Source organism: Chamaea fasciata, unplaced genomic scaffold (genome assembly GCF_029207755.1).
Source record: "Chamaea fasciata isolate MVZ Bird 193981 ecotype frontalis unplaced genomic scaffold, bChaFas1.0.hap1 SCAF_19, whole genome shotgun sequence".
NCBI classification, from domain to species: Eukaryota; Metazoa; Chordata; class Aves; order Passeriformes; family Sylviidae; genus Chamaea; species Chamaea fasciata.
The window spans coordinates 4,689,211-4,707,384 of NW_027094104.1; the positions used below are offsets into that span (position 1 = coordinate 4,689,211).

Below are 18,174 nucleotides of genomic sequence, written 5' to 3' on the forward strand. Positions count from 1 at the left end.
TAAAATGGGATTTAAAAAGGAATAAAACGGGAATTTTGGCCTTGGAGGGTGGGAGCACCCACAGACAGCGAGAGCACGAACTGTGTGAGCAGCAAAGCCAAAGAGGAAAGGGATCCAAGGGGCAGGGACAGGGTTCTGGCAGCTCCCACCTCCCTGCTGCTCCCTCAGACCCCTGGCCCTTCTCAGACATGCCCCAGTTCCGCTTTTACTGCCGGAATTCTTCCCCTCCAAAGGGCTGGATTTACAACAGTGCGGCTGGAGAGCCACAGCCCCACCACAGGAGCTGCTCCCGGCAGAGCTGCCTCAGCCCCTCGTGCCTTGGGCCTGCACCCACACCCCGGCAGGGCTCAGCCAGCCCCAGACGCCTGGAGAAGGGGAAGGGAAGTCCTGGTGTGTCTGTGTCCATCCCTCTCTCCCTGTGCCCACCCTCCCTGCGTGTCCCGCGTGTCCCATCTCACCAGGGGATCCTTCCAGCTCCTTCCTCCCTGCTCCCCCACAGACAGAACCCCCAGGCTGGGCCAGCCCAGGTCCCCAGCCCGTCCAGGAGGTGAGCTGGGCTGGGAATCTGGGATCCCTGGGGAAGGAATCCTCACCATGCCACCTCCTCCATCACCAGCACCACGGGATGTGCTGCACTGTGGGGTCATGGAATGGTCTGGGGGGGGAGGGGGAAGAGCCCTTAAAATCCATCCAGTTTCTCCCCCTGCCACTATCCCAGGCTGCTCCAAGCCTGGCCTTGAACACTTCCAGGCATGGGGCAGCCGCAGCTGCTCTGGGCAGGGGGTTCCTGCATGACCCCAGCGCTGTGCCAGGGCTGCAGCAGCTGCCTCACTCCAGGAGGATCTAACCCAGCCCGGCAGGACCAGCCAGGCTCAGGGCAGCCCCTTTGCCACAGCCACAGCTGCCCTGAGCCTGCTCCTGGCAGCCCCAGGACGAATTCCCAAAGCCTTTCCCGAGCGATTATCCCCAAAATCCCAGGCAGCCTGGGCAGAGGTGTCACTACAGCTCCCGGGCGGGAGGAGCGCTTTGTTCCCCGGCCGCCCTTTCTGGGAAGGTGTTAATGAATAACCGCGGCTCAGACGGGCGCTGGCAGCTCCGTGAGTCACCGCGAGCCCCGGCACAGCCGCCTCTGACTCACTGACACCCGCCCCGAGCCCCGGGGACAGCGGCGTGATCGGTGCTGGGGGTCAGACCCCGCCAAACTCTGCCCCTTTAACCCCAAAACGGCCCAGTGGGGTTTTGTTGGGGTTTTTTGGTCTTTAAACCACTGTGGTTTGGAGCTCCTGGTTGGATTTGCACATCCCCAGTGCTCCTCCAGCCGGGCCAGGGAAACCTCGCAGGGAAAGCCCAAAAATCTCTCCCAGTTTTCCAGCCCAGCCCGTCCCCAAAGGTGACAAAGTCACAGCAGCACACGGAAAGCACCGAGGGACAGGCTCAGGGAGCGGCAGCAGAGCTGGGTTGCAGGAGGTGGACATTTCTCAGGAGAGGAGGGAAGAGATTTCTCCGTCAGGATCCTCCCCTGGATCTCCGGGGTGGTGGGGAGCTTCCACAAAAAGCTGTGGGAGCTGAGGTGCAGGAGGAGCTGCAGGAAGGAGCCCAGGACAGCACGGCAGCGCCCAGAGATGTGCTCAGGGGTGTCTGTGATGTGCAGGGGATGCTCCAGGGCAGATCCGGGGCTGCCACAGCTGAGGCTCAATCCCAGAGGGATGAACTCGGAGCTGCTCTCACAGCATCACTCCCAGCTCCATCTGCAGCTTCTTCCTCCAATTCCAGCCCTGACCAACCCCCCAGAGCTGAGCACAGGTGGAGGCCTAAAAATAGGACTTCTCACCCCCCCCAGCCACAGCCCTGAGCACTTTCTGGTTCACACACTCCAACCTGTTCTGCCTCCTGCTCTGTCGAGCAATCGCCCTCCTTCCCTGCAGGAAAAGGCCACCCTGGCTCTGTGTGTCACCTGGGGCCTGACGGGCAGGGCCAGGAATGAAGAAAGTCCCATTCTCCTTCATTCTTGCAGCCGGGTGATAAGCACGGGGTGACACCAGGCTGGGCCAGCCCAGCCTGCCCCGGGTTCCGGCAAGGCTCTGACAGCTCGGGGTCATTTAATTAACGTGTCCCCGCCGTGACAAAGCCCTGCCGGCCTGACCGAGCTGTGCAGTGACATTCCCTGAGCAGGAGCTCGGCTTCTCTCCCAGCATTTCCTGCTGGAGCTCCGGAGGCCCTCGCTGTGGGCGGGCGGGAGCTGAGCAGCTCCCCTTGGAGGAGCTCCTGGGGATCCATGAGATCCCTGGATCTTCCAAAGGAGCTGAGGGGCTCTGCCCCCTCCTCGCCAACAGGGAGATGTCCACTTGCTGCAGGGGAGGTGGAGCAGGGATGCTCTGAGCAGGGATTGGATTCCCAGGACAGAAGGGATTACCCTCCTCATTCCCACACCTGTCTCCCACTCCAGGGCAGAATAATCTGCTCACAGGGTAGGCAGAGCACTGCAAGCCCCCGTGTTTGTCTCCAGGGAGGGGATGGGTTTGGCTGTGCACCCCACAGGATCCCGATTCCCATCTCCCACATTTCCTCCCTCTGCTCCCCGCAGACTAGGCATGGCCCAAATTCCCAAATCCACACATCAAGGTCAAGGTGTTCCCTGGAAAGCTTTGGATCAGGGAGTGGCACCAAACCGGGATGCAAAGGCCACACTGGGGTCCTGCCCTGTCCCCAGCCCCTGGCCCTGGAGGTGGCAGGAGGGAGGGAAGGAGGAAAAGCCATCCGATTTGGCAGCTCTGAGCTGATTTCCAGCCCGGGGATTACCAATTTAAGCAGTGTTTTTTCCTGTGCTGACCCTAAGCTGATTAATTCTCTGGGCGCCCCTCCTTCTCCCCTCTCTCCCTTCCTTCTTTCCATGGAAAACGAGGGGATGAAATCCCGGTGGAAATGCCAAGGCAGAGGGAGATGCTCCCCAAACCTGATGGGATCCCACCTCCCTACGGAGCTTCCAACCACCACAACCTTCATCTTCTCATCCCAAAGGATCTGCTGTCCCCGAGGGAAGGGAGAAATCTCCCTGTCCACAAGCCCAGCGGGTCATGGTGAGGCCCATCAGCACCAGCATCGCTCTCCCAGTGAAACTGGGAATTATTGATCCCAGAGATGCTGGTGGGGACTCATCCCAGAGCAGCCAAACCTGCCCTGGCACGATCCAGCCGTGCTTCCTGAGGGCAGGAATCTCCTTTTCCAAATGCTATCCGCTCCCTGTGAGCCCCGGGGTGCTCCAGGGTTTGCTCCTTAAAGGAGGAATTTTGGGACACTCCAATGTTTGCTCCTTAAAGGAGGAATTTCGGGACACTCCCGGGTTTGCTCCTTAAAGGAGGAATTTCAGGACACTCCCGGGTTTGCTCCTTAAAGGAGGAATTCTGGAGGCTCGGGATTGGAGGATGCAAAAAAAACCCGCAACCCTTGGGGAGCCCCCAGGGCACGTCCATCCCAATCCCAAAGGATTCCCAAAGCACAGAGCACAGCCAGGTGTGCCAGGGCGCCTCTCGGCAGGAAAGTTGCGAACACTCCCTTCCCTATAAAAAGATAATTATAGGACCCAGCAGCGGGAAATTAGCACAGCAAAACTCTGCTTAATTCCCACCCAGAGCTTGGCTGGATCCAGAGGCAAAATTCCCTCCCGGCTGCAGGGAGGAGGGGTCGGGATTAGGGGTTGGGGAAGGGCGGGGAAATTCAGGACTCACCTGGAATTCGGGGAGCAGGTTTGGCGCTCTTTGTCCCTTTGGGGTGCTGAAACTGGAGAGTGGCACCAAAAGCCTTCAGGGGCACCGAGCAGGGCGGGGCTGGAGGCACAGCATCCCTGGCCTGGCCTGAATGGGGGGAATTTGAAAAGGACTCCTTTGAAATTGCTTTCCGTTAAGTGGAACAGAAAACTGGGATGGAACACGGATAGAGCACAGGGAAAACATGGGTAAAACAAGGATTAAGCACGGCTAAAATACGGATAAAAGATGGGTAAAACGTGGATAAAACGTGGGTTAAAAAACAGACAAAACGTGGATAAAACATGGATAAAATATGGAGAAAACATGGGTAAAACATGGGTAAAAAGTGGGTAAAACATGGATAAAACATGGAAAAATATGGATAAAACATGGGTAAAACATGGATAAAAAATGGATAAAGCATGGATAAAACACAGATAAAAATGGGTAAAACACAGACAAAAAATTGATAAAATCCAGATAAAACATGGATAAAACACTGCTAAAACATGGATAAAACAACCGAGTCTTGCAGTGCCCAACCCGAGGACATGCTGCAGAAAGAATCAAATAACCCAACACACAACCCAAACCCATTCTCACTGGGAAAAGCCTTCATCCCACCCGGATCCCCACTCCAGGCTCTCCTCACTCCCTGCTGACCCCAAAGCTCCCCGGGGCCGCGGGCGGGGATCCCACACTCCTCACCCTGCAGGGAGCCAGAGGAAAAGGGCAAAGTCCAAGAAAAAGGGCTTTGCTCCCCTTCAGGTTTGCCCGAAGTGGGTTACAGCACGTTCCCCAAAAATAATTCCCATGGATTTGAGGGGGAAAAAAAGGAGGTTTTATTCCACACCCACTCAGCTGAGGAGAAGCTCAGCTGTGCATGGCCATGTTTGGGCTGGCCATTGGTCACCCCAGCTCCCACTGGGATGGGACAACGTGGGATTCCCGGGATCAAAACTCATCCCTGGCATGGGGAAGGGTCACAGCAAGGGTTTGGTGCCCCCCAAAATCCCACAGGGCCCTTCCCAGCGGGAGGGGAAGCCGTGCAGTGACCCCGGCAGAGGGCAGGGAGGAATGTTCTCCCAGCCCAGCCTGTCCGAGGGTTTACGGGGAATTTTTGGAAGTTGTCGCTGGCTGAGAAGCGCCAGGGGGTTGAAACCTAAACTGGACACAGGAATATAAAAATGTAGGTCAGGAAAACAACCCCTGGAGTGAAAAGCTCCTTGTTCCTCCCCAGCGGTGTTATCCCACGGGGAAAAGCTTGGGACAGGCGGGGAGGGAAGAGCACCTGGAAAAGGGAAGAGACCTCGGGGTTTTTTGGGGCAGAGGAGCCGGAGGGCACACTCAGCCACGGGGCACATGCTGGCTTTGTGTCATTTCCAAGGTTTTCCCAGTTTTTCCAGGGATTCCGCTGCCCAGTTTGAGGCACAGAGCCATTAACTCCTGCTCCCATCATCCTGGATCCCATCTATCCCATCATCCCTGCGTTTCCAGCTTGCCCTGGGGCACAGCAAGGAGAGGAGAAGGAAAAGGCAGCAATTTCCCCACACAGCCCCATTTTCAACACAATTCCCATTTCCTCACACAGCCCCCATTTCCCCATGCAACCCCGATTTCCCCACACAATCCCAGGATGATTCCCGTTGGAAAATCAGTTCCTGCAGCCCAACCACGACCCCAGCGCTGCCAAGGCCACCATGGAGCCCTGTCCCCAAGCAGGGCAGTGCTGCCACCCCTCCACCAGCACCCCGAGGTTTGATCCCAAAATCCCAGCGGGTTCCAGGTCCCGTTAGAAGAGCCCCCAAATGCCCCAGGGTTTGCTCAGGATGGGGATGAAGGCGAGGATTTGTCACCCAATCCTGACAGCGACATGCAGATCTTTGGGATAATTCCCAATCCCTTCGGCACAACCTTCACAAGATCTCCTTCCCCTCATTGACATCAGTGTGAGATCCACCTGGAGATGGATTTGGGGAGAAAATCCCACCTTCCTGAAGACCTGGGAGCTCCCAGAGCTCTCCGCTGCCGAGCTGGGGAGCAGCTGATCCCTTTTCAACACTTCCACAAATCCCAGCCGTAATTTACGGAGCTCATTTCCCCGGCACCCCGAGCCCAGCACCCGCCTGCACGGCCATTTCTGTTTGCTTTAATTGAGGGGGGAAAAAAGAAAAAAAAACATGGAAAAAAAAGCAAAACTCCTCTCCCAAGCCCCAGGTTTCATTTTTCAGCTGCCTTGATTTATTGATTGGCCCGTTCCCTTTTAATGGGCTCTCCCTGCCAGAGCCAGGGGGTTTCCCCAGGGCAGGGATTTGAGGGGTTCTGCCGTGTCCAGAGGGTTCATTCCCAACAGCATCCCTAGGATTGGAGGAGGAGGGGAGTTCCATCCCCATTCCTGACACCTTCCAGCTCTCTGCTCCCACCATTCCCACAACAAAAGCCTCTCTACAGCAAAGTGAGATCCCAAGGGAAATGTTTTCACAGGAAAACAAAAGGACTTCGGGCACAAAAACCGATTTCTCCAAGCTACACCCACTTCCCTCCTCCCTCCTTCCCCCTGGCTGTGCTGCTTTATGGTCGAAGCCATAAAACCTCAAGGGGAAGTGGGATTTGGGATCTGGGATGGTAATCCCAAGGGCTGAACAGCCCCATTCCTTAGGGCAGGTGAGGGGGACAGCTGACAAGTGCTGGAGCACAGGGAAAGGAGCCCAGCAGTGCCCAGCCTTCCTCCCCCCTCCTCCTCCTCCTCTGCGCTGGGCAGGATCAAGGGCTCAGAGCCTGCAGGGAGAACTCCCAGAGGATAAGATCTGCATATCCCTACATTCAGTTGTTCCTTTGGGATTAAACGAGAGATTAAACCCTAACCCTAAACCCTAAACTCTAACCCCTAACTCTAAACCCTAATCCTGACCCTAACCCAGCCCAGGCTGCAGCACTGGAGCACCAAGCCCGGAGCCCGCTGGGTTTTCCCTCCCAGGTTGGATGCAGGAGCTGGAGGAGAAGGAGGCTCCACATCCAGGGGGGTCCCCAGAGGAGCTGAAAACCTCTGGAATAGCCAGAGAGGATGGGTGAAAACTCAGGATGGACATCCATGGGCAACCCAGTTCATCCAGTGCCAGCCCCAGCACTGTGACGCTGAGGGAAGGACTCTGGAAGAACCTGGAAGAGTCCTTGCCATGCGGGGAACAGCCCCTGAGGTTTCCCAGATTGTCCCCAGGCCCAAACTGGGATCATCTGGGATCCCGACCCCACTGAAGGTTAAACACAACACAAAAAAGGACGGAAGGTTGCTCAGGGAGCAGCTCCGGCCATTTCAGCCCGAAGCAGTCCGGTCAAACCGAGGGCGGGGATGTCAAACCTGCCCTGGCAGAGGACGGGGAGCTCCCCCAGCTCCCTCTGGCCCAGTCCCACCAGCCCCGCCTGGCACCGCCCCAGGAGCCGCGGGTTTGGCCCGGCACAGTCGGCGCTTTCTGAAACCCCCTGAGCCCCAGCCCTGGCCGAGCCCCAGCTCCCAGCCCAGCACAAACACAGCCTACCTGGCCTGGGGAGCGCCCCAGGCTGGGAGCACAATCCCTCTGGATAAACATCCCTGCAGAGCCAGCCCTGGGCGCCGCAGGAACACCCCGTGAAGTGTTTGGGAACACTGGGGCACCAGAGATGCTCTCCCTCCCTCCCTCCTCCCGCCTGCCTGCCCCAGGCCTGGCACTTAAACAGGATTTAAAGGCAAAGCCCAGCACAAGGCTCGTTTCTTCTTTGGGTTTGTGTTATTTTCTTCTTTTATTAAAACCTTTTTGCTTTTTCTAGACGATAATCTGCCACCTCGCAGGTTATTTTAAGCCATTTTCCGTGAGGTGCTGGACACCCTCAGAGTGTGTTGGACCCTCGTGGAGCTAAAAACACCCGGCTGGGTGAGAATTCCAATAAAGGCAGAGCTCAGGCTTTCTTCTAGAATGTGTGAGAAATTAGAATATTTCACGTCATGGAAGTAGAAAAGCCAAGACAGATTCATTAATGTTTTCTTTTAAATCCGGCGTGGCAGCTTGGGAAGGCATCAGGCAAGAAAATAATAATGCCAAGAGAAGCTTGTGGATGAGTTCTTGTGGTGGTGGAGGAGGAGGAGGATGGTCTGAGCTACCTGCGGGTCCAGGACAGGCAGGTGGAGATGTCCCCATGTCCCTCACACCTCTGGGGGGGTCACAAACGATGCTCCAGGCAGGAGAGCCAGGGCTGGGATGCAGAGGGGGTTCCAGCCCTTGGAACGGGCACAGAAAGAGCTGCAGGGAAAGCCCTGAGCCAGAGGAAGTTCAGGACTGGGGTCTCACACACTGACCCTGCACCAGGGCTGAGAACGGATCCAAAGTGGCAGAGCAGGGTTGGGTTGGTTATTAGGAAAAACTTCTTCCCTGGGAAGGTGGGGAGGTCCTGGAATGCAATTCCCAGAGCGACTGTGGCTGCCCCTGGATCCCTGGGAGTGTCCAAAGCCAGGTTGGAGCACCCTGGAACAGTGGGAGGTGTCCCTGCCCATGGCAGGGGTGACACTGGATGGGCTTTAAGGTCCTTCCCAACCCAAGGCACTCCAGGATTCCATGATCAGCATTTTCCTGGCTGGAACATCCAGGCTCCCATGGGAACACTCCATTGTGCACAAGGAGGAAGGATTTGGGAAGGACTAGGAAGGATTCCTGCCCAAACTTCCCAAGCAGGTGCCTCAATTCCGGCCGTGCCAACCTCTCCCAAGGGATTTCCCAGCCCCATTTCCCCTCTCCTCTCTCCCCCTCCATGCACTTGCCCTCCCTCCGTGGCTTTTCCAGCTTCCAGAGGGTTAACAGGTGTGTTGTCCCGCAGGGCTGGGCTCCTTTCCCTCCCTCCTGCCCCTCTTTCCCAGCACGGAGACCGGAGGCTCTCCAGATTTAATCTCCAAGACAAACACCCCGGAGCCGAGCCTGCTCCATGCACTCCCAGCCCACGGATCCGCAGGAGCAGCGCCAGGCCCGGGGCTCTGCCCACCCCTCCCGGGGTCCCCGTGGCAGGGAGGTGGCCCCAGCTGTGCAGCAGGGCTGGTTTGGAGCTGGGAGTGATGGAATTCCCACCCCGAGAGCCTCCGGGTGGGTTTGGGAGCAGTTGACACTCCACAGGGGCTGATGGATGCGGGGAGAGGGGGAGGATGAACATTAAAACACCAAATTGTGGCTAAGGGTGCTGATGCAGCGAAGAGCCAGGTGGTTTTGTCTCCCAAAGTCACCATTTTCTGGCCATTCCTCTGGGAAAACCCGGAGGAGGAGGTTTGGGAGCTGCAGGAAGTCCCCTGACACTAGGCAGGCGTTGGTGCATCCTTCGAGGTCGTTGTTGTGCCCAAGGGTTAAACCTCACAGCGGGTCAGAGCCCGGCATTCCAGAGAGATCCAGGAGACACCAGGATGCTCCTGGAAAAGGTCTCCAGGCTACTTGGCAAAGTGAGACACCTCCACCCTCCAGGGGGAATTGGGAGATTGGGATCGTTTTCCATGGGGAATGGGAGAGCAGAGGGTGCCCGCAGGGAGCTGGGCTTTGCCCTGAAGCAACGCCCAAATCCACCTTCCATCCTTAAAAGCTCCAGGCAAAACCCTGCTGGGCAGGAATTGGCTCTGGTGGGGACATTTAACTTTCTTCAGTGTAAGAAATGCATTTTCCTGGGATATCGTGGGACTTCCAGGAGGGAAGAACTCTCCCAACAAAACTTAAAACCTCCAGCACAGCCTGAGAACTGAATTAGCCCAGAATGGAGCTTGGATCACCTGGATTGGGATCACCTGGGATCTGCCCATAACCCCCAGCTCTAAAGCTGCTCTCTGAGGATGGTGGCTGCATTAATCCCACCCCACACCGGTGTTTCCATGAAAAAAGCTCTTCCCTAAAACCCAAGGGAGCAATGAAAGTATAAATAGTGCTGCAGGCACCACCGAACGGGGCCGTTTGAAGTAGATTTATTTTTTCCCTGCGCTCTCCGGGGTGGTATTTAAGGATGAAGGGAGGAGGAGGAGGAATCCGAGCTTCTCTGTCCAAACACCCCACGGAGCTCTGGTGGTCTCCCAGAGCCAGCCAGGGGCTCCAGCCCCCCAAATTAATGACCCGGCCTCACCTTTCATGTGCCACCCAGGGGAACACATCAAGCGTTTCTGCCTGGCTGCAGCCGGGGGCTCCAAAATCCCAGCCCGGCTCCCTCCGCCCAGACACTCCCCAATATTTGCCTTTGAGATATCTTTTGATATCAAAAGGCGGCCACAGCCCCGTCCCCGAGCTCGCTGGTGGTCCCGAAATGAGCAGCCAGAGCACCTCAGCCCAGCCCCTTGTGGGCAGCCACAAACCCTTCAAAGCTCCCGGGGAACAGGGAGGCTCCAGTCGCCTGCGGCCACCAAACCCCGCCCAGGGGACACGGCTCCGAGCGAGCTCAGTGTGCCCAAACCCTGCCAGGAGGGGCTGGGCGGGCAGGAGAGGGGAAGGAGGGAAAGCCACAGCTCCTGTGCTCCATCCAAGGCACCAGGGCAGCCAGTTCCCTGCGGTCCGGCCACGGGAAGAGGATTTTTTCCTGGATGGGGCCGTTCCCTGCTCACATCCCCGCTCCAGGCCAGGGGAGGGACAAAGGGGACACTGTGCCTTCATTCCCAGCTGGCCAGGAGAGGGGGGACAGCCCCAACAGCTCTGTCACCCCACCAGGGGTGCCTTGGGGACAGCGGGGTCCTCTGCTCATGGACACAAATCCTCCTGAGGGTTTTCCCCTCCTGTCTGGGATGGAGCTGGGATGACTCCATGGACTGGGACTGAGCTGCGATGAGTCCATCACGGACCCGGGGAAATGAAGGGGTTGTGTCCCCTGCAGCCACAGCGGTGACAAGGAGCTGTCACTGATGTGCTGGGATGTCCTGGGACCAGCCCAGCCAGGGGCTCCCACCAGGCGGGATGAGGGAGAGTGGCTGGGAACAGCCCCGGGATGGCAAAACCCCTCAGGTTCTTTCTGTCCCTGTCAATCAGGGCTGGAGAAGCCCTCAGCAGACCCTTCCCTCTCACCCACAGGTTTGTTTCCTCCCCAGATATTCACTCCAGCGTTTTATTCCTTTGCGCCTTCCTCCACTGCCACCGAATTCCCAGATTTTCAGTCGCACAAGGATAGAACTCCACCTCCATTTTCTGCTTCGCATCACTGCCCACGTCACGCAAATGGGGAAACTGAGGCACAGGGAAATGGGCGAATCCCGAGGGTTTCCCTAAATCCAGCAAGGCTGTGGGGGCCATGGCTCAGCCCTCCCTCTCATCCCAAGGGAAGGGCTGCTGGAACGTTGGATCTGCTCCTCCCCAATCCCCGCAGGCAGAGCTCTCCTGAACCTTCATTTCACCCCCTGCACCATAGCAGTAACGATTAACAAATCAATTAATTAATTAATCACTCAATCAGCTGCTGCAGCAATTCCCTGCTCCTGCTGCTCCCTCAGCACTTCCTGCCCGGCCAGTTCTTCCCTTCATTTCTGTTCCTGGCAGGAATATTGCCCTGACACAAAGCCCTGGCCAGGAGCAGGAGCAGGATCGGGGTGGTCATCCCGGATCCCCCGCGGGACCAGCCAAGGAACAGCACTCCCCTCCCAAACTGCTTCGGGAGCCAGGGAAGTTTTCATTCCAAAACAACAACAGCCCCAAGCTGCTTTTCCCATTTGGAGTCTCGCAGGAAGTTTGGGAGGACGGAGGGGACAATCTGCAGGGTTGGAACATCTGCTTTGCAACACCCGGGAGCCCCTTCTGGCCAAAAGCCTCAGGGCTGGAGCACGGGGGGTCTGGAAGAGGCTGCAGCTGCCGGGAGGAGCCTGGCTGAGCTCCCGGCATCCCGGGAATCCCAGGAAATGGGCACAGGGAGCCCAGGGTGCCATCCCAGCCCTGTGACCAGGCCCCCAGGTGGCTTTCCCTGCCTGCTCACACCCAGAGCAGTGGGAGGTGACAGCCCCAGGCCGGGAGAGCCCCATTCCTGCCTGGGAATTCACCTCTGGGCTCTGGAGCTGCCTGGCAGCAGGAAAACAGGGATCAGTCCGCGCAGGATCACCCATCCCTGTGTCCCCTTGGCAAAGCCACCTCCCGTCCCTGCTGGAGCCCCTCCTGTGCCATGAGCTGCCGATCCCAACAGGATGTGCCACCCTTCAGGCACCCCTGGAAATGCAGGGAAGCTCCTGTCACCAGGCAGGAGTCACCCCGAGGTGTCCCTGTCCCCTGTCCCCTGTCCCCCAGGCTGAGGGGCTCCGGGCCTGCTCCAGGGACACAGAGGGGATGGATGCACAGATCCCTCCCCTCCTCACTTCAGGGAACTCCCACGGATTTCACCATTTCCTGCCGAGGAATTGTGCAGATGTTGGGATTCCTGGCAGGGACCTCGTGTGAGCTCCCTGAGGAACTCAGGAAAAGTCTAGAGAGACACTTCCCTGTACCCACAGGGATCCACACAGGGAATGTGGAGCAGGGCAGCAACACCCCGGGGTGAGACAGAACAAATCCTCCCATCCAGGGATTCCCAATTCCTGCAGAACAAATCCTCCCATCCAGGGATTCCCAATCCCTGCAGAACAAATCCTCCCATTCACAGAATTCCCAATCCCTGCAGAACAAATCCTCCCATCCACAGGATTCCCAGTCCCTGCACTTTGCTTTCCAATGGATTTGGTGCTGGTCCCACACGAGCACGGATGAGGCAGAGCATCACCTGCAGGGATGAAATCCCTCCCAGGCCTCGGCAGTGCTGATAATCAAAAAAAAACCCTTGGAAAGAGGCGCAGGCATGGACACAACATTCCCCCACTGCAGGGCAGCCCCAGCCCACGAGGATTCAGGAACCACGGGAATGATAAGAGAAAGCTTCTGCCTCATTTGCATGAGCACAGCTGATTTTCCTGGGAAAACAGCCTGAAAAGCTCTGGAGAAGCCGTGCAGGGATTAAAGAGAGGAGGTTTGGAGATGCTGGGGCTGGGATGAGCCCCCGGAGCCGAGCTGGGATCTGCTGCTGCTCTCCAAGAACGGAGAATCAGGCACAAAAGCGTGACCTACACACAGACTGACAGCAAACACCTCTGGTCCCACACTGAGCGAACCTCGGCGTTGGTGTCAATGTCAAAAGCGTAAGAACCATTAATGTCACACAGCTCTACTGGCACAAGCGTGTGGTACACCAGGTTGTGATTTAGAAGCCCAAACCAAGTACAAGAAGCCGTTAAATTTTTAGTTACAGAAAGTCACGAAGAACAAAACAGTCCTCGTCTTCCTGCTCTTGAGGAAGAATGTAGGAAAAAAATCAATTAAGAGAAAAATGAAGAGACTCAAAAGGAAGATTCAGATATGAGGGGTTGAATGCAAACGAGACAATTTAGTGCCATAGCTTCGAGTAGTTCCAGAACAAATTTAGGTGGGAAAAAAAAAAAAAAGTGCTAAAAGATTTGCTTAAAAATTAAAAATAAAAAGAGAAAACACCTCAAATCAAAAAAATTAACAAAAAATAGGAAGTTAAATCAAATATTGTATTTATATCTTGGGTTTTCTGCCTTCAGCAGTACACGGACCGAGATACACCGGGTGCTTCCCGGAGCCATTCCAGCCGCGCTCTCCCAGCCCCGAGATTCCCAGAGCGGCGGCAGAGGCAGAGCCCGATCCCGCCCTGATGTCAGGCTCTCGGCCAGCGCCCTCCTCCCGCCCCGACAGACGCATCCTGCTCGGATCCGGCTTGGGAATTCCAGGAAAATCTGCAACCTCCCTCGCCCCAGCTGCGTGCCCGTACCTGCAGTGCCCCGCGGAGCGCTCCCGCAGATCCCACAGATCCCACATCCCACAGATCCTGCAGATCCCACAGATCCCGCAGATCCCACAGATCCCGCACATCTCGCAGATCCCACACATCCCACAGATCGCGCAGATCCCACACCCAGGAAAAGGAGCCAAGCCACCCCTCCCCAGCACGGCGGGGCTCCCGCAGCAGCCACAATGTTTTGTCCGCAGCAAATCCCCATCGGGGAAATGAATAAATTGGGAATTTCAAAGCCAGCGTTCCATAGAATGCCGGGAGAGGCGGGAGAGGGGAAGCTCGTGCGATGTGTGTGCGGTGCATTCCCGAATCCTGAGGGAAATCTCGTCCGCTCCAGGAGGAAAATCAGGAAAAGTAGGAGCAGCAGCGTGATGCTGACAAGGAGCAGGCAGGGAGGATGCAGAGGGGTAAATACTAAATACCAATACTCCTAAATCCTTGTCTTTCCTTGTCCATCCCGGGGCTGGGATGGTCACAGCTGGGAGCAGAGCAGGGATTTGGGAGAGGGGAACAGGTAAAACCCCACCAATCCCCCCCTGAGTGCTCAGCAGCCACAGCTCTGCCAGCCCTGCCGGCATTCCAGGAGGAAGCTGGGACGTGCCAGCGGCTGCTGTCCCATCCTGGTGCTCTGCCGGGTGGGAAAAGCTCTCCCTCAGAGCAGGACAAGCCCATCCAGGACACCTTCCACCATCCCAGGGTGCTCCAAGCCCCATCCAGCCCGGCCTGGGGCACTGCCAGGGGTGGAACAGCCCCAGGCCTGTCCTGCAGGGAGGATTAAACCCGGCTTAAGCTCTTGGCCAAGGGCAAGGCCAGGCCCCAGGGATAAGCTGGTGGCCACCGTGACCTCGTGGCTCCCACCCCACAGGGCTGTCCCTGCTCCCCCCAGGCCCAGCGGGGATAAAGGATCCCAAAACCTCGCCCACCCCACAGCCCCTTCCCAAAACTCCTCGTCTTCCCCCTCCTCCCCCACAGGGAGTGGCCCTGGAGGTGCTCACCGCCACCGCGGGGGCTTCAGGATCCCCCCGGATCCAAGGAAAAGAAAGAAGAGGTTAAACAAGCAGAGAAAGCCACGGCGGCTCCATCCAAGAGCAACAGCCTTTGGCAACCGGGTTTGGAAAAATTCATAATTCTGCAAAATTTCAACAGCGGGGAAGTGGATGGGGAGAGGAGGGGGGAAAAGGCAGCCTGGAAATTCAGAAATGCCTTCAAATCCTCTCCCCAGCCCCAAGCAAGGCGGGGAAATAAGGAGCAACACAACACGTTGTTGATGACTTTTCCATTAAACCCCCACTCTAAACCCCCTCCTTGTGTCCCAACCTTTGCTTGCAGCTCAGCGGGCCCTCCTTCTTTTTTTTTTTTTTAATTTTTTTATTATTTTGCCTCCCCTCCTCTCCCTCCTTTTTAATAATAATAATAATAATAAAAAAGAGAGTTATATGACTTTAATTAAATGCACTTATTAAAAGGTGAGCTATGTGCAGAGGCCGGGGTTGTGCTGCAGGCACATTTTCCAGGGAGCTGCCGAGCGTCTGCATCCGCCCGCCCCGGGCTCTTTTTAATGCCCAAATAAATCCCCACCTGAGGCGCTGACAGCTTTTTATGCACTCAGGCAGCCGAGAGAGTAAACACAGGGGCAAAGATTTAACCTCTTGCAGGCACAGAAACTGCCCCTACTCGGGTCGGGCTCGGGTGGGAAGGCCCGGCAGCAAGTGTCCCAAAAGTGTCTCGAAAGTGTCCCCTACTTGTCCCCCCACTGTCCTCCCAGTGTCCTCCCAAATACCCTCTCAGTGTCCCCTCAGTGTCCTCCCAATGTCCCCTAACTGTCCTCTAAATGTCCCCACATTGTCCCCCACAGAGTCCTCCCACTGTCCCCTAATTATCCCCCCAGTGTCCCCTCACAACTGTCCCCACATAGTGCCCCCGGTGTCCCCTCACCGTCCTCTAACTGTCCCCCCAGCGTCCCCCCGGTGTCCCCAGGGCTGAGCTGGGACAGGCCAGAGCCATTCCATCCTCCTCCAGCCGTGTCAGCTCAGGGACCAACTGACAGGAGCAGTAAATAATTATAATCATAATTAAATGTCAAGAAACGTCCCAGGGCCACGGAGATGCTCCAAGGGACGATGGAGCGGCTCTGGAGACTGGGAATGTTCACCTGGAGATGGGAGAGCTCCAGGGAGAGCTCAGAGCCTGAAGAGAGCTTCTAAAACCCAGGGAAAGCAGAGCTGGGGAGGAAGGGCTGTGCCAGGGCCCCGGGAACAATCCCAATCCCTGTCTCCAGGGCCAGCAGGACACGGGGAATGGCTTCCCACTGCCAGAGGGCAGCGACAGGTGGGATAATGGGAAAATATCCTTCCCTGTGAGGATGGGGACAACCTGGCACAGGTTTTCCAGGGAAGCTGTGGCTGCCCCTGGATCCCTGGAAGTGTCCCAGGCCAGGTTGGAGCACCCTGGGGCAGTGGGAGATGTCCCTGCCCATGGCAGGGGGGTGGATCCATGGCCTGGATGGGATTGCAGCTCCTTTCCAAGCCAAACCGTTCCATAATCGTGTGATAACAGGAAAGCTCTGCCTGTCCCAGCTGGAATGCGAGGCTGGAGAGGTGTCAAGTGATGGAAAACATCCTCTCCCTGTGGGAGCCTCCCAGCTCCAGCCCCGAGGGCTGGAGTTCCTGGGATGCCAGGCTGGGATCCAGACTCCACAACATCCCCACGCGATCCAGGATTTGCATCCCGGGCTTTGCATGTTGTCAGTGGGGGAGCAGAGATGGGGCAGATAACGGGCAAGCTCCAAACAAATTCCAGAAGGAAGGAGAGAAAAGGAACCAAACCCACCAAGTGCTGCTTTTTCCCTGGGCAGAACCTGGCGCTCCCCTTTCCCAGCGCTGGAACGGGAGGCTCACCAGAGCTGCCACGCTTTGGAAATAGCGACTTTGGAATTCTGAACGCGTCCAACTCCCAACCTCCCAGCGCAATTAACAGCCACTAATTAACTCCGTGTGCTCAGGCCCTGCCAAAGGCGGGCCGGGCTCCTCGGAGCTGCCAAAAGCAGCACCTCCCAAAGCCAGGGGCGCCGGATGCAGGGAGCCCCTCCCGAGGAGCTGAGGATGCTGCAGCCACCTCCTTCTCCAAGAGACAGAAGATTCCAGCACCAAGAGCAGCATCCCGAGCTCCTGGATGAGGAATTCCCTGTGGGAATTCCCATACGGAGATGGAGGCTGCTGGTCAGCGCTGGGATGGCTCAGCTGGGCACTGATTCCCCTCCTGGAGCAGGCACCGACCTCTGGGAGCCTCAGGCTCTGCTCCAAAGGCCTCGGGAAGAGCTGGGATCCTTTGGGATGTCCTGCAGGGCACCAAGAGTCCGATGCACCTCGTGAGTCCCTTCCAACCCGGGATATTCTGGGATGCTCTGACACCTCCCGTCCCAGTCACAGCTGTAAACCAGACGGGTTCTCCATCCCGCCAGGAACAAGGCTTTGCAGGGCTGTTTTTAATAACTTTTTTTGGGAATTTGCACCAGCCCAGCCCAGCCTTCAGTGGGTCACTGGGGCAGCTGGTGGCAGGGCCGGGCTCCAGCAGGAACCTCCCTCTTGTCTGGAGGAATTACGGCCCCTGACGCTGCCACATCTGACAAGACGCCGCATGCTCCGCTAATCCTGGCCGGAGATTAACTCTGGGTCTGGAATTCCTGCCTCTCCGTGTGGCAGTTAGGAAAGGTGCTGCTGCTGCTGGGGTGGGGTTTCCTTCCCACCTTCTTTAAGCTCTAGGCAAGGAGAGCACTTTGGGTCAAGGTGGATCTGATGTCACTTTCCCTCTCTGAGCCAGGCCCCGATGGGTTGTCCCTTGTCCCATCTGTCACCCCACTCTGATGGCACCCAAAGGTGCTGCCTGTTTGTGGGGACAGGGAAGGAGAAGCTGTCCCAGTGATGCCTTGAGTTTTCTCTTCCCTGTATTTCAGGTCCTGTGCTGCCCAGGGGTGCAGCTCTGAGCTCACAGTCAGTGTCACTCAGCTCTGCACACAGCAGGGACACAAAACAAATCCTTTCCCAAAGGGACACCAAGGACAACTTTCAGCCCCAAAGCACAAACAAGGCTGGCTGGAGGGAGGAACAAGAAGGATGGGACCTCACAACCTGCAGCTGCCATTGGACAATTCAACCCCAAGGTGCAAATGGACCAAAACTCATCCAAGTGTCACACCTGGTGACCCTTTGTCCATTTGGGGACCATTTTGGGCCCACCTTGGGTGTAGCCCTGGCCAGGCTCTTGTCCTGCCCAAGGTGGATCCTGGAGGCCTTTGAATAAATCTCTGCTTTATTCTCCAGCTCTGTCCGATCCCTGCTCCAGCTCAGCCTTCGCAAGGCATCACCAGTCCTGGGAGAAGATTTGGGATGGATTTGCTGCCAACAGATTCTCACCAAGATCTGCTCCTCCTCCTCTGGCTCAGGAGCCCCCAAAGTGCCACAATTCACCCCAAAACAGCTGAGATCCAACAGGGATCCAAGAGCAACATGAAAGGGATCAGCTGCTCCAAGGAATCCCAAAAGCCCAAGGCCTTCAGTTACAAAACAGGAACAACTCAAACTAAACCAAGACTTAGAGAGGAAATCATTCCAGAAACATGAGGACA

General features: G+C 56.9%; 1 long non-coding RNA gene across 1 annotated transcript in view; it reads right to left on the reverse strand.

Moving 5' to 3' along the window:
- The window catches only part of LOC136299283 (uncharacterized), a 41,522-nt gene that overhangs the window by 2,507 nt on the left and 20,841 nt on the right, over positions 1-18,174 (reverse strand). The window contains exon 3 of the long non-coding RNA XR_010723475.1: positions 3,726-3,851. This is a non-coding gene — a long non-coding RNA (uncharacterized lncRNA). The remainder of the gene's footprint in view (positions 1-3,725; positions 3,852-18,174) is intronic.